Raw genomic sequence first — 26,673 nt, forward strand, 5'->3', positions numbered from 1 at the left:
TAATTTTATCTCTGATGCTAATGCCCCAAGCTTTATTGTAGGCAACTAAATTCCTAACCTTTAGTGTAACTTCTAAGGACACTTGCATCATTTATGGGCCAAATTACTATGGATTTTTTTTGGCAAATATCCTTATAAATGTGGTGCAGATTTTGTCATTTCTAAAGTAGCGCAGGAAGAAGCAAAACACTGGTATCAACTCAAATCAAAGATGCTCCGCTAAACAGAAATGGGTGAGTAAAGAACAATTTAGGGGTTAATTTGGGCTAATAGTACAAATGACTTTACAGATCCAGAGAGCTGTTCTTCATGAAGAAAAGCAACATTGGCATCCCTGAATAGCTGAAGGTGTTGGCTTTCAGGAAGAGTATAGTTTTTTTGGGGGGGGGTCACTTTACAGGTGGGGGGGTTAAAGTAAAAAACTGCAAGGGGTGCTTGGAGTGCAGCCCCAATATTATGCATTTTCGGGTGTTTGGTGGCCATTTATTTATGTGCAACCACACATATGGGGTATAATTTTATTCAGGGGAACTTGCTAAATTATATTGAGCAAGTTTTTGATAGTTGCCATTGAGATTTTGGGGAAAAATCTAACTTTATATCTTTTTTCAGACTAAAGCACAGCTTGTATATGGAACTGCATCCACAATTTTTGTCTCTAAATAGCTGAAGTTGTGTATTTTTAATCAATATATAGTTTATAGGGTTTTTTTTCACAGGTAAGGGGCAATTTTGTCTGAAAAACTTTGAGATGTGCACATAAATTGCAGCCCCTTTATTATGCATTGCCCTTGTTTTGGGGTGTTTGGTGGCTGCATCTTTATGTGCACCCATACATATGGGGTATCATTTTATTCAGGGGAACTTGCAGATTGATGTTTAGTATGTTTTTGGTAGTTGCCATGGAGATTTTAGGGAGAAATCTAGGTTTGTATCTGGTTTTTCCTTGATTTCTGACCAAAATGCTGATTTCTATAAGGGACTGCGGCCACAATTTTCCATGTAGAAAGAGAAGAGTGGTGTCTCTGAGTAGCTGAAGGTGTGTGCTTTTCGTAAATATATAGTTTGTGGGGGTTATTTCACAGGTATGGGGGTGTTTAGACTAAAAAACTGCAGGTAGTGCACATAGAGCGCAGCCCCCAAATTTTCAACTGAAATTGCCCTTATGCATTGCCCCTGTTTTGGGGCATTTGGTGGCCACGTCTTTATGTGCACCCATACATATGGGGTATCGTTTTATTCAGGGGAACCTGCAGATTCATGTTTAGTAAGTTTTTGGTAGTTGCCATGGAGATTTCGGGGAGAAATCTAGGTTTGTATCTAGTTTTTCCTTGATTTCTGACCAAAGCACTGACTTCTGCATGTACACCCATACATATGGGGCATTATTTTATTTGGGAGAAGTTTGTCTTTCGAATTTGCCTTGGTTCGAAAATTTTTATGAGATTTTTTTTTGCCAAATCCACATTTGATCTTGCGTCCAAGTTTACGTTTTAGAAAAAAAACAAAAATGCAAAAAAAAGCTCCAAATTTCGCAATGCACTGACAAAAAGTTTTTGGCTTTTGAGTGAAAACTAGATTGCACCTAGAAACCTGAAGGTCTGCAGTTTCTAAAAATACCAAACATGAGGGGATATTTTAGATTTACATATAAGTTATGCGGCATCAACTGTTACAAGCGCTTTTCCACTTTGTTCTGGTGTGATATTGTACAAAGTACTGCTTTAGTTTGGGGGTTACTTCTGGACAGGAACAGTGGGGTACCACCACATATTTGGTATCGTTGGACTTGGGAGTATCAGGGATTTTACAAACAACAACAAAAAGTGTGTAAAATCAAATTTTCTATGGAAAAAAAACTCAAAATATACAGGAATTTTTCATAATTTTATTTTTTTTTACATATTTCACCCAAAATACACATCATAATTCCAGAAAAGTTATAAAATTCAGTGTGCATATCAAAGCCCAATTAGTGACGAAAAAAACAATATATAATTTCCCTAGTTTCATGGAGGTTTTTCTACCAAGAAACATTGTTAATGTGAATGAGTACAAAATGCTTAAAAAACGTCTGGCACTGGGGGGAACTGAAATGACAAATTCGGCTGGCACTTAAAGGGTTAATGTAGCCAACACAACAAAAGCATTCATACATTTTGTTTGGGTCTGAAACTGGAGGTGGTCCTTCTAAAAAGGTTTTCTTCACATGAACTTTGTAATGTCCAAAAAAAAACAGAATTACATTATTCTCCATTAACTTGTATGTTTCATGTCATGATGAACATCACTGAGAAGATTGAAAAAAATATATACTTTTTTTAGATCAACGTCCAAGAGGTCACTGGGTTGGAAAGCCAGCAAGACAGCTCTGCAGAGAACCACAACAATTTCCTGAAATGGAAAAGTGGTTTATTGTTGATGATAATGCAAGACCTGTGTCCTGAAAATGTTTATGATTAGGCTGTATTTTCTGGTGATCCCAATGAGTCTGGTAATGATAATAATGCTAACCCCTCAGAATGCCCATGACAACCACTTTTTAAACTTAAGGTCAAATCCCCAAATACTACTCTTACCCCAAAAATACTTGAACCCCAAAAAAATCCTTTCCATAACTTTCTAATTAATTAGCCCAAATCTCTCATGAAAAAAAATGCATATTGTTCATCTTGATCTTTGTATCACCACAACACGAGTCGGGGACGACAAGCCTCATATGAGGCAGCTCTGTTAGGGCCGTGTCAGACAGGGAGATAAGTCACCCGCGACAACTAATCTCCCCAAAATGCCATCCCACCAGCGAGAATGTAAATCGCCCGTGGGATCTCATACGTGGCGCCTAAATCGCCGAAGTTTCCTCTCAAGCCAACTTCAGCATTTCGGCGCCGCGTATGATGATTGGCAATATTGTGCAGTACAGTGCAGGCTACTACAATTTGAGCCACTTTACTGGGGCTGTACATCACCTCCCGACTTGTCCAGACATCTGAAGTGGCTTTTCACAACCCCAAAACTTCGCTCATTGACAGACCACACTCTCACATGTGCTTCATTAAAAGCAGATTCAGCCCTTGTACAGGGCCTGGGTATCGGAGTCATTAGCCACCGATAAAATAGGTAGCCAGCATCTCCTGAAATAAAACAACATGAAATAAGTTGCTGAAATCAAATAAGCTGCTTCCACTCTCCCACTGTGAAAAGAGGGCCCGCTTGCAATTGCAAACCATGTTTATGGCAGGAAGGCCCTGGTTTGACAGTGGGAGACATAAAGCAAATGTAGGAAACTTGTGATAGGCATGACACAAATACTTACCTAAAAGACATCCATGAGGCATTTGTCCACTTTGAAAATCAGCATATAGTCCAGACTGCTTGAGAACATAAGCATCGTGTGAGGAGCATGGAAATCCGGAGACAATACTCCTGATATTCATGTTAGCATCACAAACGATTTGTATATTGAGAGAATGGTAACCTTTGCGATTCCGGAAAATATGCTCTTTGTCTAGGGGGGAATTAAATGCTACATGGGTGCAATCTATGGCACCTAACACATTTGGGATGTCACTGACACAATAGAACTGTCTTTTGACAGTGTTCCACTCATTTCTATTGGTGGGAAAGTTGATATAATTGCCAGACACTGAATGTATTGCATCCAGGACCTGGCCAAGGCACTGTGGAAATGTGAGCTGTGAGACTGCACCATAGATCCCTCCAACTTTCTGAAAACTTCCTGTGGCAAAAAAATGAAGGGAGCACAGAAGTTTGACAATGCCAGGAACAGCATGGCTTCTGCATATTAGTGGCTGCAGATAAGGCTCCAGTACCTCATACAGGCCATAGATTGCTGCTCTATTTAACCTATAGCGCCTCACTATTTCCTCCTCTGATAATTCCTCTATTATCTTTTGATTTGTTGATCTTTCTCTGAAAACTGTAGGATACATTACTCTAGGACGATCACATACTTGATCCTCTTCTTCCCAATCCAACAAAAATCTGACTGCAAAGTCCACGTTGTCTTCACAAACGCTCACGAACTGCAATGTTTTTGAGTAACGCCTACTCCAAATAGATGTTAATATTAGCACAGATTATCGCGATATTTCACGCGTTTAACACTTCATATGTGTTTGTGAATTATGCTTTAGTATTATTTCTATTAGATAATTACCGCAATGCGATGGAAATAATGCTTTGTGATAATCGGATTTTTGCGCATGCGATATAAGCAGTAAATGAATGCGAAATGACTTTGATGAATCGGTACTTAATTAACGGACACTTTTTAACGCATAAAACTATGCATTATGCGTTAATGTCCTTTAGTGAATTGGCCCCTTTGTCTTTAGTTTTTTTTCCCTAAAAGCTTTATTTTGACAGTGTGACTATTGGATCAGATATTCTGACCACTAACTACGCTATTGTGTGACTATTATTGTTGTTTCACTGATTTGCACAATTTTTGTGGTTTTATTGCATTTTTATCCCTGTATTAGTGTTCCTGATCTATTTTTAGCATAGCTTTGCCATGTGGTACTTTGAAAGAGGTAGAGTTATTTTTCTACAGCAAACTCATCAGAATGTGTACTTTACAAAAATATATGGTTTTCTGGGGGTCTCTGTATAGTTAGGGAGTCTTACGGCACATAATACACTGTCAGGGCTCTGTATGCAAAAGCTAAGTTGGCAGGCAAGAAATCATATGTGCAATTTTCATTTTGGGGTCTGTACACACCACAGACTTTGATATATCTATGCATATTTGGGGTGATCTGCCTTTGTATGCAAGAAATTGTGTGAGGTAAATGCGCCAAATTGCAACATTTTTAAGCAATTTTCTGAAATGTCATAAAAACGACAAACTTTAGGAAAGCTTTGCAGGTTGGTATTTTGGTGTAGAAAGGACTATTTACCCGTGTTGGATTTGTCAGAATGTGTACTTTCTAAAAATATGGTTTTCTGGGGGTCTCTAATAGTAAGGGGGTGGTATGGCACATAATACACTGTCAGGGGGCTCTGTGTGCAAATGCCGAGTTGGCAGGTGAAAAATCCATATGAGAAAATTCATATGCACTATTTTCATTTGGGTGCCTCTGCAGCGCCGGATTTCAAATCCGGGCGCCCCTAGGCCGCCCCCTATTTCCTGCGCATGCACAAACAAACCACCACCCCCCGCGCCGACGCAAGCGCGGACATTTAAACTCCCATAAGGAGCGCTGGGGAGAAGTCCCCAGCGCTCCGTATGGGAGCAAAATGTCAGAATTTTTGTGCGGCGGGGCGGCATGCCGCCCCTAAGTTTCTGCCGCCCTAGGCCCGGGCCTTTGTGGCCTCACCCACAAATCCGGGCCTGTGCCTCTGTACACCACATACTTTGGTAAATCTTTGCATATTGGGCATCAAACTATTCAGTAGACCTCTGGCATTCATATTTAGGGTCATGTGTCATTATATCTAAGAAATGTTAGATAAATGTGGCAAATTACAACAATAGGCCCCAAATTTTGCTCCCATACGGAGCAAGAGGGACATCTCCCCACTGCTCCGTATGGGAGTTTTAAATTCATGCACGCGGGAGGGGGGGCTTGTTCGTGCGGCGGGGGGATGATAGGGGGCGCACCCAGTAGAAATCCTGTGAAATAGAGAGAACCTCGCACAACAACTTTAAATATAGGGTGCTCAATGTGTAATAGAAATATAAAGTAGTTGAAAAGGACACATGAAAAAACTGGCACACCTACAAATTAATAAAATCTAACCTTTATTGTTAACTAGATTAAAATAACGTTAAAAAAATATCGATAGAAAAGCAGGAGAAGAGAAAATTAAAATTGATAGCCCTTGGCTTAAATCATAAATTGCACTGACTTTCACGTGATTGGTATCACATAGGCTGTTTTTCAGTGTTTTGGATTACTTAGATTAATGTATCAAATAAGTAACAAATATAACAAGTGTATATGAGTTCGCTGATTGTATCAAGTGTGGCTTCTCTACTTTGTTGCAATATAGTAGCAATTATACCGGACTTTGGAAAAGAACAGATCACACAATCCGAAGGATCACAATTATAAAGGTAAGTTTATTTAATAATTGTTTATTTTGCAGAACTCTATCATTAAAATCTTAACGACCCATTTGTGTTTGGTTTTTATTAACTGTATGCGAAGACTGTTGTTCTAAAGTGAGGATTGGGCAAGGGGTTTTACACTATGCTATGCGTATATTGTCTTAGTAGCTCTTGCTTTCACACAAATTTATTTTAAGCAGGATTCAATTGTGCTATATTTGTTCAAAAGGAGTCAGCGAACTAAACATTCATTTCTCAAATCTCCTAGGCTGCCGTTTCCCTGTTATAAGTATATCAGTGTAAAATTCTACCAACCGATTCGCTGATAATCGATGTTCCCATCTAAGAATGGTAAGGGGTATAATTAAACAGCTTGATTAGTTAAAAAAACTAATCCCCCGCTCACTATAATTCCAAATAGTATTTTAGCCAAATGTCTTGTCGATTCGCTCAGAACATAGCAGCACTCTTACCATTCGCTGTTATTAAGTAATTTAGCCAAACTTCTCCATACACAGCTGTAATATACCCAAAGGGTGTTTCCAAATTAAGAAGCGATAATAGCAGTTTCAATTGTGGAATAAATATATAGTGATGACGCACACAGGTAAGTATCGAAGTTAATACAAATTACCGTGGATAATCAACCATATATTAATTGAATAAACTAAAACGCCGATTTATCCCCTTTGAACGTAGGAGATTTGCAACTCTACGATTTTAATTTCAAATGACGCTAATTAAGATACTTGACAATACGTCCAGTTATCCCGCAGTGCCCCAAAAAAGAAAATTATATATATTAACAGTCAATCTCAGTATCATTTTTCTTTCTCCATGGCTTTCACACTGCCATTAAATTTCAGCTTTACCTAGCCTAATATTACAGTTCTTTAAATACGGAATCCCCTCATCAGACGAGACAGACTTTTCCGCAGGGTGCTGTGAGTTTAATCAACACTATCCACACCAGTTTTTAGATGTGAGACCTCTTCACTGGGCTCCACAAATTTGAATATACTGCGCTGTAGTTTCTACGACCGGATCGCTCTGTGCTTTACTATTTCTCACATATAGTCCCAGCACGAAACAGATTAATTCGGCGATTCGATTAAGGCAACCTTCCTGCCCAATCATTCCCCACTCTAATCTGCATTGCCTCACAAATCCCAATTCGACATCAACTTCATATCATTGCTCGATGCAACCACAGTCAACATCCCCGTGCCTACTACCATCTGTTCATACCTCGGCACCGGGGGTACAAAATCAAATATAATCACGTATTCAACAACGGCGAAAGGTCATCAACAATTAATCTAAGTTTTCTGAGTATTAAATTAAGTCAGGAAAATCCTTGTGCCTACAACTCAATACTCATTACCTCGGCACAAGGATTTCTAGGCATAGGGTATACGTATATACCGGATTCCGTATTTAAAAAACTGTAATATTAGGCTAGGTAAAGCTGAAATTTAATGGCAGTGTGAAAGCTATGGAGAAAGAAAAATAATACTGAGATCAACTGTTAATATATATAATTTTCTTTTTTGGGGCACTGCGGGATAACTGGACGTATTGTCAAGTAGCTTAATTAGCATCATTTGAAATTAAAATCGTAGAGTTGCAAATCTCCTACGTTCAAAGGGGATAAATCAGCGTTTTAATTTATTCAATTAATGGGGGCGTGGCTTGAACGCTGTCTAAGATGGACGCCTAAGTACACAGCTCCTCCGCTCAAACCCGCCTAAAGACTACATAAGCGCCCAATCCAGTCACAAACAACCCATAAAAGAGGGAAACCCGAAACCGCCAAACAGGGGGAGTAAAACGGCGACAGATAGCAAGACCCCCAGCGTCTCTAGCTCACGCGCCCCACCGGAGGCCTACGAACCACGCGCACAGCCCACCTGCGCACTTGAGGGGAGCCGCGGCCGACACCTACACACGCAGGCAGAGACACCTGCAACGGCTAACAAAGGGGGCAATAGCACACGGTCAGGTCTTTACCTTATAAATCAACCCCGTGCAGTGCAGCAGAAGTGGTGTCTGAGCCCAGCCCCCAACAGCCCATAGAGAACCACGCGCAGTAAGCGCAGGCCCCGGAACTAAAGACACAGCTCAAACCAACCCTACGCACTTAGCTAAAGAGCTGAACTAGAAGGGGACAACCGAATCTCTACCTTACCATCCCCAAAAGCTAAAAGAAGAGAAGGAGCGGGGGGGGGGGGGGGGGGGGAAAGAAGGGAGAAAAAGGAAAAAAAAAAAAAAAAAGAGACCCCACCAAGCCCACCTCTGATAACTGAAAGCTGGCCCAATAGGGGGCAAGAGAGCACTGTGTTCAACCCACCCAACTACCGCCTACAGCGGAAACTGCACCAAGCGAACCCCTCAAACTACCAAACGAGGGTAACTAATTACGCCAAGTCGGCCCACGCACAAAGTGAATACCCGAAACCGAACAAAACCCAGCCCATTAAAGTGTAAGAGGGGAAAAGACAACCAATACTGAGCAACAAGCTTCACTGGAAGTTGGCGAAGTCCGAGCACCAGGTAGCATTGGAAGTCGACAATGCCCGAGCACCAGACACCTCTGGAAGTCGGCCCCCCACAGATTAACGGGCAATCACGGAAACAAACTAAAAACCCAAACGCTACAAAACACTAAAAGCACCTGGGCACCCGTGTAACACAAAACCTCAGCAGAAACTCCAACAGGGAGGCACGCAGCTTTCTACCCCTAAGACACTACATACCACAACAACCACCCTCCCAAACCCGCTCAAGCAATCTAAACGGACCTAACAAAATGACTGGAGGACGACAGAAACACACAAACTCCACAGCAGAAGGAGCAACAGACTTTTTCAAAACAAGAACCGCAACCAGTAAAGCAGCTAAACAAACCCCAACCCCCATGGAACAAGAACCAGACGCCCCATGTACAAGGAAAGACATACAAGAACTAAAAACACTACTACTAAGCTTCAAAGACAAAATACAAAGTGAAATAAGACATTCCCTCTCTGAGGTAAAATCAGAAATCACCGCCATGGACCAAAGAGTTCAACACCTAGAACAAAACCAGGACTCCAATCAGGAAACAACATCCAACATGGAAATACAAATCCAGGATCTACAAGTACAACTGAGGGAACTACAAGAAGCTCACGAGGACTTAGAGAACCGCACCAGAAGAAACAATCTTTGACTCCGAGACATACCCGAGACAGTACATCTAGATTAATTTCTCCCCAAATACTTCAAAGCCATACTGCCGGAAGCAGAGGAACGACTATTACTACTGGACAGAGCCCACAGGGCGCTCCGGGCCCGACCTAAACCAAACCTACCCCCCAGAGACGTAATAGTGAGATTTCACTACTACCACATTAAAGAAGCCATCTTAAAGGCATCCAGGACACAGCAACCGGAACTAGATGGAGTCATCCCAAAACTATTCGCAGACTTAGCCCCATCCACCTTACAAAAGAGAAGGGACCTAAAACCATTAACAGACGTCTTACGACAAAAAGACATACCATACAGATGGGGCTTCCCGTTCAAACTTATATACCAACAAAAAGGTCTCACCTTCACAGTCAAATATCCGAGCGACATAGAGGATGCAATGACCTACCTGCAAGACGAACCCAATACCCCTCCAGAAAGAGCAGCAGCCAACCCAACACCCAACGACCAACTACCGACTCAAAATAGCGAGAGAGAAAGTACCTGAACTAAAGGATTACAGAGCTATTAACCCAGCGAACAGTTACCAAGTTAACCCATGGTTGAAGTATTACAGTTGAACTAAGTATAACCTACGTTGAGGGGGGGAGGGCAGGGCTTGAGAGGTGTAGGGGAAGGGCAGAACAAAGGGGGGAAGGGGGGAGGGGGAAGGGGGGAGAGGGAAGGGGAGGGAGGGGGAAAAAAAAAAGGGAAGGGAGGGACAATGAAGGTAACCCAGATACAAAACCTTGACCGAGGGCAAATCAAAACAATTAACATTGGTGGGGGAGCGGATAAGCCACTAACTTAAGCTCCATATCACGACCCCCCAGTTTATAAAACTTTCCTAGTGGGGTGCGGTGACCCACACCCCCCTCGGAAACTATTACCGGCCCCCCCTCTTGAGGGGCCTTGAACCAATAGGTTCTTTTTTTTCTTCAACTAGCAAACACTATCGCTAATTTAATCAAAACTTACCTACTTACTTTACTTTAACCCCTTTCTCACGCCGGTCACACTCTCACACTTCTTATAGACTCTGCTGACCTTCAATCGCCTGTAGCACTCAACCTCCAGAAAAATGATGGACCCATGGACCCACTCCAAACCCCCCAGCTTCAACTTAAAGGTATGTACTCATAACGTCAAAGGTTTAAACTCACCACAAAAACGAACATTAGCCTTCACAGATTACGCCAAACAACACATAGATGTTCTACTATTACAAGAAACACACTTCAGCAAAGCCTCATATCCCAAATACATCTCTAAAAACATCAAATTTCAATTACGCCAGAAACATTACGATCAAGAGGGCAGGTACATAATACTAACTGGCCTCCTACAAAACCAACTAACGACATTAGCAACAGTATACGCTCCTAACACCTCCAAAAGAACATTCTTCCAAACATTCTTCACAAAACTCTCGGAGACCTCGGAGGGTAGAGTTATCATAGGAGGCGACTTCAACACAACAATAAATAACAACCTAGATAGGTCCAGAGAGATCCTAGACAGCCATACTCAATCAGAGTACAATCGTGACTAAATACCTCACTAAACACCTAACATCCGCAGCCCTAGTAGACACCTGGAGAGAAAAACACCCACTAGACAGAGATTACTCCTTCTTCTCTAGTGCACACACTTCATACTCTAGAATAGACTTCATTTTCACCAAACCCACATTGCTAGAATACGTCCAAACAGCCAAAATCCATGACATAACCTGGTCTGACCACACAATGGTAGAAATAATTATGGAAAAATGGGACACAATTAGAGGACAAGGGCAATGGAGACTGAACGAATCCCTACTACTAGATAACGACACACGCACAGGAGGTAGCTAACTCCATCAAGGAATACTTCGAAACAAATAAAAAAACCGACACCTCCCTGGCAACACGCTGGGACGCCCACAAAGCGGTAATTAGAGGAATATTTCTCAAACACGCCTCCAGATTGAAATAAATCAGAGAGGGAAAAATCCAAGAGCTATCAAACCGATTACACAAACTAACTACAACACACAAAAAAAAACCAACATCACAGAGCTCCCGGGAAATCCAAAACACAAGATCCGAGTTGATACAAGCGCTATCAGATAAAGCAGCATACACCATGCGTAAAACAAAAGCCCAATACTATGAATACGCAAATAAACCACACACGATGCTGGCCCGCAAACTTAAAGCCCTCAGCATGTCACAAATCATACACGCTATACGAAACCCCTCGGGGACGATCACTAGAGACACAAAACAGATACTCCAGGCATTCAAAAACTTCTATACAGACCTATACAAAGACGACAAGACCCTTGAAGCCCACTCAGCGCCCACTTCAGATTTCCTAACTAAATGGAACCCACCAACCCTAACACTAGAACAAAAGGAAATGCTTGCCTCCCCAGTAGACACAGAGGAAATCGAACAGACAATAAAAGAAGTTAAGTCAGGCAAAGCCCCAGGGCCAGATGGCTACACAGCAAAATACTACAAGAAATTCGCAGACTATTTAATCCCCCACCTAAAAGACCTATTCCAATCTTTCTTAGACGGTTCACCCCCCACCCCACACATGCAAACAGCAAATATCATAATAATACTAAAACCAGGCAAAGATCCCCATAACTGTGACAGCTACAGGCCCATATCATTGATTAACGCGGACCTCAAGCTGTTCGCAAAACTCATGGCCACCAGGCTAAACAAAGTGCTCCCACTACTCATCCATTACGATCAAGTAGGCTTTGTTCCCAGCCGACAGGCCGCAGACAATGTCCGCAAAGCAATCAACCTAATCTCACTAGCTCCCAAAATGAACTCTACCTCACTTCTCTTATCACTGGACGCACAAAAAGCATTTGATAGGCTAAACTGGAAATACATGTTCGTGGTACTAGAAAAACTGAGATTACCCAAACCATACATAACAGGACTGAAACAACTATACACGACACCTACAGCACAAGTAACTATAATGGGAACCCACTCGGACCGAATAGAGATTCAAGGAGGCACAAGACAAGGCTGTCCCATGTCCCCATTAATATTCGCACTCTCCCTAGAACCACTGGCCCACGCAATCAGGCAAAACCCTAACATAAAAGGATTCCAAGTCGGCCCCACAGAACACAAAATAAGTCTATTCGCCGACGACATCCTGCTCACATTAACCTCCCCCCAAACTACATTACCAAATTTACTAACAACTCTGGAAAAATTCCAAAGCACCGCAGGGTACAAAATAAACCCATCCAAATCTCACGCCCTCCTACTACAAATGCCCAGCTCAGAATTAAAACTCTTGCAACTAAACTTCGATTATAAATGGGAAAAAGAAACAATAACATACTTAGGAATCAACCTAACCTCTTCCTACCAAACACTCTACAATGCCAATTACCCCAAACTATTAGATAAACTAAAAAAAGACCTAACCATATGGCACACATACCACCTCTCATGGTTCGGCAGGATAGCAGCAGTGAAAATGACTCTACTCCCAAGAATACTATACCTATTCAGGACACTACCAATACAATTCCCGGAACACACAGCAACCGCCCTACAAAAATCCATAACAAATTTCATATGGGGAGGTAAAAAACCCAGAATTAAAACAACAATTATGACCAAACCCAAAACGCTAGGCGGTCTGGGAGTCCCACACATCTACCGATATTACCTAGCAAGCAGACTAGAAGCTATGATCATCACACACAAACCTACAAAAGAGCCATGGAAAACAATAGAAAACCAAGCCACATCACCTTTGAATCTAGCCCACTTATTCTGGATACCCAAACCGCTAAGAATAACCCCAACGGATTTACTACCAACTTCCAGACAAGCGCTAGACCTATGGGACGCAACGGCACATAAATCCAAACTGACCACAATTGACTCAAAACCATTTTCAACAACAAAGACTTCACACCAGGCTGTACACCCGCAAACTTTAAAACATGGATAGCAGCAAACTTGACTACCATAAAAGCCCTCGCACCAGAGCAAAAAATCATCTCATTTCAAGAATGCACAGACAAATACGAAATCCCAAACACCCAACTATTTCAATACCTACAGATAAAGCACTTCATTGAAGCAAAAACTAAAACACAAATAAACAACCCACTCACATATCTAGAAAACATTTGCCATAGACGATCCCAACCAGAGCACTTAATTTCACTGCTATACTACCAGTTAGTGAAAGACACAACACCTTTACAACAAAAATATATGTCCAAATGGCAAGAAGACCTAGGCACCACAATATCAGAACAAACCTGGTCACACATATGGACTGCAGCTAATAAAACCTCAATATGCGCAACCTCAAGTGAAAGAGCATATAAAATTATCTATAGATGGTACTACACCCCAACCCGCATCAGCAAACTCTCAAACAACCCAGAACTAGCAACCTGCTTCAGGGGCTGCGGAGAACAAGGATCATTCATGCACACATGGTGGACATGTAAAATAGCCCAAGAATTCTGGCATACAGTAGCCACTCTACTCTCCGAGGTCCTTCACATCACAGTAGAACCAACTCCACAACTATTCCTACTAGGAATAAAACCAAGAAATATACAACCCAAACAAACATGCAAACTAACCACACATATCCTCACAGCAGCAAGATCACTCCTAGCAGCTAACTGGAAACAACCCAACATACCTGGTATACCAACACTGATAACAAAAATAAACTGGATCAAAGCCATGGAATCGATCAGGGACAGACTCCTGGACAGAAGCTACGAAGGGGAGTTGGAGTGGTATCCATGGACCCAATACCTGGAGAGTCAACAGGCAGAAAGCACCACATAGAAACTAATTGAGAACCGGTAATCCTCAATTCCTCCCCCACTCGGACTCCTCTTTCCCCCTACCCCACTAACTCCTACCTACTACCCCTCTTCTTTGCTTTCTTTACCTCATCTTATCCCAACAACCACACAATCAATCTTAGCCTGATAGAAGGAAAACGGAAATAACCGTGAAAATAGAGAAATATGCACTAAGCCATTTTGTTACCAATTTTGTAATGTTTATTGAATAACAAGAAAAACAAGCGATTGAAATGTATAACAAATATGTTGACTGTTTTACCTTTTTTCTTCTCCTGTTAAAGAGAAAAATCAATAAAAACTTTCAAATTTAATTTATTCAATTAATATATGGTTGATTATCCACGGTAATTTGTATTAACTTCGATACTTAGCTGCGCCGCGACATCACTATATATTTATTCCACAATTGAAACTGCTATTACCGCTTCTTAATTTGGAAACACCCTTTGGGTATATTACAGCTGTGTAAGGAGAAGTTTGGCTAAATAACTAAATAACAGCGAATGGTAAGAGTGCTGCTATGTTCTGAGCGAATCGACGAGACATTTGGCTAAAATACTATTTGGAATTATAGTGAGCAGGGGATTCGTTTTTTAACTAATCAAGCTGTGTAATTATACCCCTTACCATTCTTCGATGGGAACATCGATTATCAGCGAATCGGTTGGTAGAATTTTACACTGATATACTTATAACAGGGAAACGGCAGCCTAGGAGATTTGAGAACTGAATGTTTAGTTCGCCAACTCCTTTTGAACAAATATCGCACAATTGAATCCTGCTTAAAATAAATTTGTGTGAAAGCAAGAGCTACCAAGACAATATACGCATAGCATTGTGTAAAACCCCTTGCCCAATCCTCACTTTAGAACAACAGTCTTCACATACAGTTAATAAAAACCAAACACAAATGGGTCGTTAATATTTTAATGATAGAGTTCTGCAAAATAAACAATTATTAAATAAACTTACCTTTATAATTGTGATCCTTCGGATGGTGTGATCTGTTCTTTTCCAAAGTCCGGTATAATTGCTACTATATTGCAACAAAGTAGAGAAGCCACACTTGATACAATCAGCGAACTCATATACACTTGTTATATTTGTTACTTATTTGATACATTAATCTAAGTAATCCAAAACACTGAAAAACAGCCTATGTGATACAAATCACATGAAAGTCAGTGCAATTTATGATTTAGGCCAAGGGCTATCGATTTTAATTTTCTCTTCTCCTGCTTTTCTATCGATATTTTTTTAACGTTATTTTAATCTAGTTAACAATAAAGGTTAGATTTTATTAATTTGTAGGTGTGCCAGTTTTTTCATGTGTCCTTTTCAACTACTTTATCTTCCCAGTAGAAATCCGGCACTGTTGGTACTTTGGTGTAGAAAGTCTTCTTTACCCATGTTGTATTTGTCTGAATGTGTACTTTCCAAAAATATATGGTTTTCGGGGGTCACCCTACATTTCTCCAGCTTCTACACTTCATAAAACTGCCATGGGTATATATGAATTAGGTATATTTAGGGCTAAGTGCCATGTGCTTTGATATGCACATGGCACTATATGCATAGGTATATATATATATATATATATATGCATATCAAACTGTTCAGTAGGGTTTTATATAGCTACCTAATGACCTGTAGAAAATAAGATACTGCATAGTAGAAGTTTTGAGGTGATTTTTGGAAATGTCATAAAAATCTGCAAACTTGGTACTTTGGAGTAGAAAGACACGGGTACCTATTTTAGATTCGGAGGAATATGTACTTTCCAAAAATATAAGGCTTTCTGGGGTGAGTGTACTTTTTTGTAGCGTTATCCCACATAAAATGATGTAAATGTGTTGATTTTTCAGGAGCTGAAATGACAGAAATGACAGATCATATGGGGGTATGTTCACATTGGGGCCCCTACATACCACATACTTAGGTAAACCTATACATAAACCTATACATATTTGGTATCAAAGTGTTCAAAGTGTTCAGTGGACCCCTGGCGTTCAAATTTAGGGTGTTTTGTTTGGTTACTTTATGACCTGTAGGAGATAAGATAGACTGGAAGCTTTGAAGCAATTTTTTAAAAAATGTCTCAAATTTTGCTAAAAGCCAATACATTTAGGAAAGCATTGCAACTTGGTAGTTTGGCATAGACAGACAGTTGTGCCTATTCTAGATTCCCCAGAATCTGCTCTTTCCAAAAATGTATCATTTGCTGGGATAAACCTTTTGTTAGTGGAATTTTCGACCTTAAAATCTAAAGTATGCAGTTTTTTGAAACAGTGTTTTAAAAATTTGATAGTGTACTGCTAGGAGTTTTTGACATTTACCAATGGGAAATCGCCATAAAACTATATATTTGGTATTGCCACGTTCAGAAGACATGGGACTTTCCAAATCAGTTTTTTGCATAAAATAATTTTTGTTTCTGGTATATGTGTTTATATTATGGAAAATATGATTTAAATTTTTTAGACATTTAGAAGCCTATATCTTGTTACAGAATTGGAATTACACAAAAATGAACCATATTTTGAAAGCTTAGGTTGTCCTGAAAAAAAAAAAAGATATATTGTTTTCCTGGGTAAACTAAAAGTCCCCTTGAGGAAAGGCCCCTAAAGTGCAAAATGTTCAAAAGTTCCGCTTTGACCAAAATGGCTGGCAGTGAAAGGGTTAATGGAATAAAATCAATAAAGTACAGTTCTTGACTTGGCACATAAATAAGATTTTCTAAGTTGCCTGTCCTGTTATCTTATGTGAACCGATATTGAAGGGTTTTGAGGCCTTGATGTTCTGCCAGGCCTGCCTGGGAGTGTCTTCTCTACCACCCTCTCTCTTTATTAATGCAAAAATAGACCATTTTATACAGGTTTAGCTAAATCATTTTCCACTTAAACCCACCCATTTGCCACTACTAGGTATAATATTGTTAGGGATTGCCTAATGTGGACATTGGTGTGTATCAGCACAACCTTGTATGTAGAAGGTGTTACTGCACACAGACTCACTACTTGTCGTGTAGTCGTGTATCATGATGTGTAGTGTAATAAAAGTGTCCTCACTCTCAATCTCACTTTTAAATGCTTTTAAAATAGTGATGTATTACCTTGCTCTTTTGCCTGCGGTCCTTTCCCCATGGCAAAATCAGTGGGCATGTTTAGAAATTCCTTTTCCAAGCTCTGGCCCCTCCTCAACGTCACAAGTCCTTCCTTGAATCTGTTGCCTTTACTGCTATGCTATTCATTGCGCTGTGTCCCTTTCTCAGTGGCTGCATATTAAGATCAAATAAAGAGTCGCTGGTGCATGTGCAGTAAATGCATGAAGCTGACTGTGCCCTCATTGCAATTGTAACCAGCACTTAAGTGGACAGGTGGGAACTGGGGAGCAGTGTCACCGATCCCTACTCACTCAGCCAGCCTGAGAGATTTTAATGCGGTGCCGTCGCATTTTGCAGGTCAGTTTTCTCTGCAATGGTTGACTTTAGGTAATGGATGTAAATTAGTAAAATGGTTGTTATGTATCCAGAAATTACTATATGAATTTTGTTATTAAGGTGAACCACCCTGTTAAGGGTTGCATTTTGGAGTATATGGCGGATGCTGCATAAGACATAATAAATTCATGGGTATCAGACACTGTTGATTTGTAGCATGTTTTAGCAGCACTCACTGCCATAGAGACATTGTCATTCTCAACACATTATACCAACACAGAAATATATATACACACGTATCAACATATATACGGTTAAGGGGCCCATTTATCAAAGTACAATTGCCTCCGAATACAAAAAAATCTTATTTTTCTAAGTTTTCGTACCTTTTTTGCTAATTTACACAACTTTTTTGTACTCTGCGTCAAAAATTACATGACAAAAGCATATTGTCGTGCCGAGTACAAAAGTTTCGGATTCATTAAAGCTTCGGTATCGTGACTTTCCTTTGGCCAGGTTGCAGCTGCAGAGTGCCATTGAGTCCTATGGGAGGCTTCCAAAATCATGCACAGAAGGATCAAAGTCAGAAAGGTTTTCCCGCTGTTTACGATCGTTCGGATATCACTAATACAATATTATTGTGACTAATGTGATATTTGCGATAATCAGAAATTATCGTATCTAATTAGAATTTTACCCATTTCGGGATTCGAACTTGTACTTTGATGAATCGGCCCCTAAAGTGTCTTTATTATATTCTACTTAGTTTCTGTTATGAAGCTAAGGACACTTATTCACGCAACTTCCTCACCAGAGTCCTGGTCCCATGGACCAAAAAATCTCTGTCCATAGTTCACCTTTTATTATTGTGACTAATGTGATATTTGCGATAATCAGAAATTATCGTATCTAATTAGAATTTTACCCATTTCGGGATTCGAACTTGTACTTTGATGAATCGGCCCCTAAAGTGTCTTTATTATATTCTACTTAGTTTCTGTTATGAAGCTAAGGACACTTATTCACGCAACTTCCTCACCAGAGTCCTGGTCCCATGGACCAAAAAATCTCTGTCCATAGTTCACCTTTTAAGAGGTCCTAGTGCATTGCCAAGGAAAAATAAAACTTTGCTTACAATGGGAGCAAAAGCAGAATGACCAAAAAGATGTCGGTAGGGGGTGGGGTTTGCCACTTAAAGATTTGGGTCTTTCTAATGGGAGCATTAGAGAGCACAAGAGAAAGGTTAGTTAACATTACTTATTGCACAAGAAATGAATTGAATCAGGCAAGAATGACCATATTATTATTTAACAATACACTATGGTGGAAAGCATTTTTGGCTTTGGATATTTGATCTAATTTTTGGGGGGGTTTTAAAAATATAATATAAAAATATTTAGGAACATATGCTCTCCTTTACTTCAGCCTGTGTGCCATTTTGGTCAAAAAGCATACCCAATCAGTCCATGTATTGCCGCCTTCACTCGTATTAGTGGTAGGACTGGAATATAATGTCTGTGATGTATGGCCTAAGTTTGCAATTGACTTAAAATGCTGGCAGGTACAAATGGCTGGGCGCACTGTAAAAGCTACCGTATAATATATTTACAGGTAAATACACATGACAATGCTAATTGTGGATGTCAAAAGTTACAAGGCTTACTATAAATTGGGATAGTATATGGGTAGATTAGGCAGTGGACATTAAGGCTCAAGTCTCTAACTAATTATGCCTTAATACTGACTGTTCATGTGCCCATCAGTGAAAGTGGTGTATGGGCCGATATTGATGTGGTAGGGTCAAATTGTACAGATCCAAGTGCAACCATAATAAAATATTCTATTTTTTTACAGCAGAATTAAATACTACAGAAGAGTGAACTGTTTCTCTTAAGTGACATTTCTCACCTTCTAATTCCTCGGGCCTCAGCTCTCTGTCCTGCAATGAAACACATTCCGATCAGCAATGCAGTATATCTGCTCAGCATTTAAAATATTTATCTCTGCCTCATTATATTGATGTATTAATGATATATAAATTATTCCATATTGCCTGTTTTTCTGTATCAGTTAATCCATGTCTAGAAAAATGCCACATATTCAAATCAATTCTACGTCCTCTGTTAAACAATACATTTTTAGTACTTTGCTAAAGTCTTAAATTCATGAAAAAATAAAGTACTTTGAAATCCACTTGGCAATTTTTGGCAATAGCCTATACATGTGTAATATCTCCCTAATTTACAACACTATATTATTGTTTTGCATTTGCTCACAGTTTTCTTCAGTAGTTCCTCTGTTATTGTTCTGTTATTTTGCATTTTAGCCCTGGTCTAAATGTGACATCACTGTACCTTTGGTAAGTATACCCAGTGTCTAGAATTTGTAATTAAATTCAGTGGAACTTATCCTATTATATGAAAGCAAGCAGGCCATACTGAAGGCAATCAGCAGTTGACTGAAGCAGTACTATACTATTTATTCTAGAACACTGGTAGGTGGTTGTGATATTTAATACTGTGCTGGTAATATTGCACTCTGTTTGCTTTAGACAGGTGATATCATGGAATTTATTTTATCATTGTGAATGAATGATAAACCCCTTTTTCCTGGTCATGCCCTCCGTAGCATCTCAAAGGATTTGACTGTTACCTCATATTATGACAGAAGGAAAAAGAATCTGCCTGCACTACAAATACCTCCTCCCTGTCCACTCCATGTCTTTTTCTTCTGTCAGCATGGCAAGTGTTCTTACTAATTCAGGAGTTTTTTGCTCTTTCTCTCCTCACCCAATGCTGTACCACTCCAGAGGAGTGTCTTTGTGTTGGCCCCCTGGTAGAGGACCTTTTTCCTTTCATATACTGAGTTTGCCTTGGGTTTTGCCCGTCCTTTCTTGCCTTGTCCGTAGCTGTTAATGTTTTATTTTTTTTTTTGCATCATGAATCTAGGGTTACCTTCTGTCCAAGAGCACTATGGATGCTGCTGTCCCCATGCAAGATTGTCTCCATAGGCTGCCCCATCTGGAAAATAAGGCCCCGTGAATCCCCGGGATTGTCAGGCTATGGAGGACTTCAGTGTGCAAATTTCCCAATTAGGAAGCCACAAGCAGCAGCACTTTCAAGTAAAACCCGAGGCATCTCAGAAATCTTAACAAGCTTTACCTGCACTTTGGGGTAGATTCACTAAAGTGCGATAAATTTTATCGCACTTTTTTTGCGTTAAATAAGACGAGACAATTAGCGCGCAATTCACAGCAGTATTACCGCGTGCGTTAAGTCACGTATCGCATGTGTTAAATTTCGCGCTACCGCATGCGTTAGTTTTAACGCATGCGTTAATTTGCGCGCAGAAATGAATACGGACGCATGATTCACAAACACTTGGGCGCGCTAAATATCGCATTGGTCTATGCGAAAGTTAACACCTACTTCAGGCAGGCGATAATTATAGAAAAGTACAGTTAATGAGTTTTTGGCAATAAAATATGGACTTAGCAGTGTTATTTATTCGAATATGTGTTTTTTTACGAAATTTTACTAAAGTATTGGCATGTATGGCTAACATGGCGTTCATATTCGCTACTATAGCGGTGAATATTTAGTCGCCACAATATTCACTACTATAGCGGTGAATATCTAGTCGCCACAATATTCGCTACTATAGCGGTGAATATTTAGTCGCGCAAATACAATACTATGTATATTTTGGTGACTCTTTTGTTGTGACTTTGTAATCTCGCGACTTGCGGCCATTTTGTAGCGACTTTGTAATCTCGTGACATGTGCGACTTGCGGCCATTTTGTGTCATTGAGCCTGCTGTATGAGAGTGAGACATCATATGTCTCACTCTCATACAGCAGGATATGACAGGATATGATAGTCTGCCGCTGGGGACCTTAGGGGTCCATGAGAGGAAGAGGGCAATCCTGCGTGACCTCAAAGGGTTGTGTGCCAGGTTTGCCCTTGATGTGGACCTCCGCATGCTCCAGCGGTTATGGTCAGACCTGAAGCGCAGGAATTCAGATCTCGTCGCTGAAATAGCGGAAGGTAATTATTGTACTTTATTATGCTTTTACAGAATACGTTCAGTAAAAGATTTAGCAAGTAATTTGAACTAAAAGTACAAATGTAAGAAATGTCAGGGATGACAAAAGTTCCTGTGAGGAACTGAAACGTTGGTCACAATAAACCTCTGAATATTATTTCACATCTTTGTGACTCCTTGTGAAAATCCTGTGTGCGCCGTCACCCCATGCCTGTCTAGATTTTGATTTTTACAGGCACCCAGGTATTATTGTTCCTTATGGTGTGCAGCTTCCCAGCACTTCGTATTGTATATATATATATATTGTGAGCGAGATCAGACATACAGACAGTCCTTTAGGTGAATACAGTCCATTTTATTATGTACAATGACTGACTGTGGTATCCAGCAGGAGCATAAGCAAAACAAAAGTAAACAAAACCCTTGCCACATTTGGGCTCTAACTAATACACAGGGTGCTTCCCTCTCTATTACCGGTCCCCTACTGGGATTGCCGGCTTAACCAAAAACACAACTCCCCAGAGTCACAGTACCTTTTGAGAGTCCTTCTGTTTGGGAGAAAATGCTCCAAGCTGCTTCAAGCAGGCACAGACCCTCACACAGCAAATTCAGTCCTCAGTCTCAACTCCAGCCCCTCGCTCTCTCTGACTGCAGGCATATCTAGCCTGCTAATTATTCCCCAGGTGTGATTCCTTTGGGGAATTAACCCACTCAGCACCACTATACATGAGGGAGTAGGAGATGAACCTAGGGGAAATATATCTCCCTTCCACCTGTTTACCTGTTACCGGTTCACATATCCCCCCCTCTGCTTCAGCCCGTAGGGCTGAGCACTATGAGCCACCTGACAATAAACTCTTGAGAGGGCATCTGCATTCCCTTGCAATGCCCCAGACCTATGCTCCACTGTAAACTTAAAGTTCTGTAGAGCCAGAAACCATCTGGTGACTCGAGCATTCTTTTCCTTATTCTCTGACATCCACCTAAGGGAAGCATGGTCAGTGATCAACCTAAACTTACTACCCAGTAAATAGTACTTCAGGGCCTCCAATGCCCACTTAATGGCCAGGCACTCCCTTTCTACAATGGAGTACCTCCTCTCAGCCGGTGTAAGCTTTCTGCTTAAATAGACTACTGGGTGTTCCTCACCATTTACCACTTGGGAGAGGACAGCTCCCAGTCCTAGATCTGAGGCGTCTGTCTGTACCATAAATTCTTTCTTGAAATCGGGCGTTATCAGTACCGGCTGTCTACACAGGGAATTTTTAAGCTCTATAAAAGCTTTCTCAGCCTCTGCAGACCACTTGATCATCACTGAGTTGTTCCCTTTTGTAAGGTCTGTTAGAGGAGCTGCAATGGAAGCAAAGTTAGGCACAAATCTGCGATAGTAGGCTACTATCCCCAGGAAGGCACGAACTTGCTTCTTTGTCACTGGTTGGGGCCACTTTTGTATTGCCTCTACTTTAATTATTTGAGGCTGTACTACCCCTCTTCCAATCACATATCCTAGGTACTTGGCCTCTTCCATCCCTATTGCACACGTTTTAGGGTTGGCAGTAAGTCCAGCTTCTCGTATTGAGTCTAGCACCACCTGCACTTTTGCTAAGTGAGACTCCCAATCGGTGCTAAAGATGACTACATCATCTAAATAGGCTGATGCGTAGGGTCTATAGGACCCGATCCATTAACCTTTGGAACGTTGCAGGGGCCCCATGTAAACCAAAGGGTAACACATTATACTGGAAAATACCCTCTGGGGTAGAGAAGGCTGTCTTTTCCTTAGCCTGGTCAGTTAAAGGTACCTGCCAATAACCTTTAGTGAGATCTAAAGTGGTGAGGTACCTAGCAGGGCCCAGCCTCTCTATAAGTTCATCTACCCTGGGCATGGGGTAGGCATCAAACTTTGAAACCTCATTCAATTTACGGAAGTCATTACAGAACCGTAGACTCCCGTCAGGCTTGGGAATCAAAACAATGGGGCTAGACCACTCACTGTGGGACTCCTCAATTACTCCCAGTTCCAACATTTTTCTCACCTCTTCGGAGACTGCCTGTCTCCGTGCTTCAGGGATCCGGTAGGGCTTCACGTTTGCCTTTACCTGGCGTTCAGTAACAACATCATGTTTAATGAGGTTGGTTCACCCAGGAAGGTCAGAAAAGACATCCCTGTTTCTCATCAAAAATTCTTTTACTTCCTGTTTTTGTGCAACAGACAGGGCTGCAATACGCTCTTGCATTTGAGCAATGTGTTCTACCACAGTCTTATAGGGGGTAGCCTCCTGTTCCCAAGTTTCCTTGGCTATATCTAGCAGCCCCCTTGGGTGTCTACCATATAGTAGCTCAAATGGCGAGAACCCCGTTGAGGCTTGCGGTACCTCCCTGATGGAGAACAACAGAAAGGGTAACAGACAGTCCCAGTTTTTCCCATCTTTGTCTACAGCCTTTTTCAGCATGGCCTTTAGGGTTTTATTAAACCGTTCAACCAGCCCATCAGTTTGAGGGTGGTAAACTGACGTGCGTAAATGTTTAATACCTAAGAGGCGACACAACTCTTTTGTTACCTTGGACATAAATGGGGTACCCTGATCGGTCAGGATCTCTTTTGGTATCCCCACCCGGGAAAACAAATGTACCAATTCCTTGGCAATACATTTTGATGAAGTATTTCTTAGGGGGACTGCTTCTGGATATCGTGTGGTGTAATCCAGAATAACCAGTATGTGTTGGTGCCCTCTAGCGGATTTTGGCAGGGGACCTACCAAATCCATGGCAACCCTCTCAAAGGGGACCTCAATGATGGGAAGGGGAACCAACGGACCTCTGTAATGAGGCTTGGGTGCATTTATCTGACAGTCCGGGCAGGAGTTACAGTATCGCTTAACATCCCCCGTTACCCCAGGCCAAAAGAACCTCTGGAGGACTCTATCTGCAGTTTTATCAACTCCCAGGTGTCCCCCAAGCACATGTCGGTGTGCCATATCTAACACCAGCCTCCTATATTGCTGAGGCACCACCAGTTGCTCACCCCTTATCTTGCTCACTTGATATAACAGATCCTGGTTCAGGACCATGCGTGGGAACACTGTTTCTGCCCCAGGAAACTGGGGTTCCCCATTTATTTCTTTTATACCCTCTCGGGCTTTGCACAGAGTTGGGTCCCTCATTTGGGCAGTACCAAAATTGTCTCGGGACACCTCTAAGTCAGGTACCACGTCACCCTCCTGTACTTCCTCTTCCAGGCCAGCAAATACTTCTAGGGGTGAGGAAATATCAGGGGTTACCCCAACCTCTCCAGCACTATCACTGGATGTAAAGGGTTCTGGGGACAAGTCAGGCTCCTCTGCCTTCCTTGGGGACCCTTTTCCAGTGTTACTCCCTCTACCCCACAGCTGCCAAAACAATGGAAAATCTCTTCCCAGTATCACAGCATGCATTAGGTTTTTAACCACCCCAACTTGATACTTAACATTTCTACTTTGGGTTTCAATCATAACCACAGCAGTCAGGTATTCCTTTGTATCCCCGTGTATGCACATAACACCAACCCGAGAGTTCAGAGAGTCAGTTGTGTCCACCAAACTTGCACGAACTAATGTTACCAAACTCCCTGAGTCCAGTAGAGCCGATACCTTCTGTCCTTTTATGCCTACCAGGCAAAATTGTTTACCAGTCTCTTCCTGTTGGGAAGCAAGGCATGCAGGGTGTGCATACAGGGACTTCCGTCTTCCCCAGCTACAATCCATAGGCTCTGTTGTTAGGGGGCAATTAGCTGCAAAATGACCAAACTCCCAACATCGGAAGCATTGTACCCCCCTTCTCTCTCAGAGGCCTCTTGCCGCTGACTGGGCACCACTCTAGGCTTGGCGCATGAATTAAGTCCAGTGGCCATACCGGAGTTTCTGTCCCTGTTACTTTGGGAAACCACCCCTTTAAGAAATGGAACAGTCTTACCAGGATTCTCCTGCAGTCTCTGATCCTTGCCAGGGCGCTGTGGGGAAGCTCCTTCTCTGAGGTAACCCTCCGTAGCCACAAACTGCTCCACGAGCTCCACCATCTGGGTCATATCTTGGGGGTCTGCCTGGCCAACCCACCGCTGGAGATCCCGGGGTAGAGCTTTTGGGGTTCGCCTGTCAAGTAAGGGGCTACCACCTCTGCTCATTCCACTGGTGGTAACTTTTCCCTTGTCGCAACTCTCTCAAACACAGCCAGGTAGGCCTCCACATCATCTGCTGGCGTCATCTTTTGCAGAGACCTTTGCACAGCTTTGCAGATATTTATTGGTGCTTGCACCAGGGCGTTACTACCCTGTAACTTCTCAGCCAGTGCTTAGATGCACTGCTGTAAATGCAAGTTCACTTGCTGCTGTTGTTCTAAAGTAACTTTACTGGCTTCTGCTTGTGCATTTATTTGTGCAACCAACAACTGATTAGTTTGTTGCTGAGTAGCATTACTCTGCTGCTGGACCCTTAACGCTTCCTGGTGATTTGTATTAGCTTGCTGCTGATTAGCATTGTTCTGCTGTTGGGTTTGCAGCAACACCTTTAATACTTCCTCCATTTTAGTTTTGGAGAGGGAAAAAAAAACTTCACCTTTAAGAGTGTCTGTCTCTTTAAATTTTCGTCTTCACTATTTCCAAGAGAAAATAGCCTATGCCCGCATTCTCCACCATATGTGAGCGAGATCAGACATACAGACAGTCCTTTAGGTGAATACAGTCCATTTTATTATGTACAATGACTGACTGTGGTATCCAGCAGGAGCATAAGCAAAACAAAAGTAAACAAAACCCTTGCCACACTTGGGCTCTAACTAATACACAAGGGTGCTTCCCTCTCTATTACCGGTCCCCTACTGGGATTGCCGGCTTAACCAAAAACACAACTCCCCAGAGTACCTTTTGAGAGTCCTTCTGTTTGGGAGAAAATGCTCCAAGCTGCTTCAAGCAGACACAGACCCTCACACAGCAAATTCAGTCCTCAGTCTCAGCTCCAGCCCCTCACTCTCTCTGACTG

The 26,673-nt window shown here is 41.6% G+C and overlaps 1 long non-coding RNA gene across 1 annotated transcript in view; it reads right to left on the reverse strand.

Moving 5' to 3' along the window:
• Window positions 1–26,673, reverse strand: part of LOC116412441 — a 126,526-nt gene that overhangs the window by 22,796 nt on the left and 77,057 nt on the right. Inside the window, exon 4 of the long non-coding RNA XR_004223701.1 lies at window positions 19,525–19,555. This is a non-coding gene — a long non-coding RNA (uncharacterized LOC116412441). The remainder of the gene's footprint in view (window positions 1–19,524; window positions 19,556–26,673) is intronic.

Source organism: Xenopus tropicalis, chromosome 7 (assembly GCF_000004195.4).
Source record: "Xenopus tropicalis strain Nigerian chromosome 7, UCB_Xtro_10.0, whole genome shotgun sequence".
Taxonomy (NCBI): Eukaryota; Metazoa; Chordata; class Amphibia; order Anura; family Pipidae; genus Xenopus; species Xenopus tropicalis.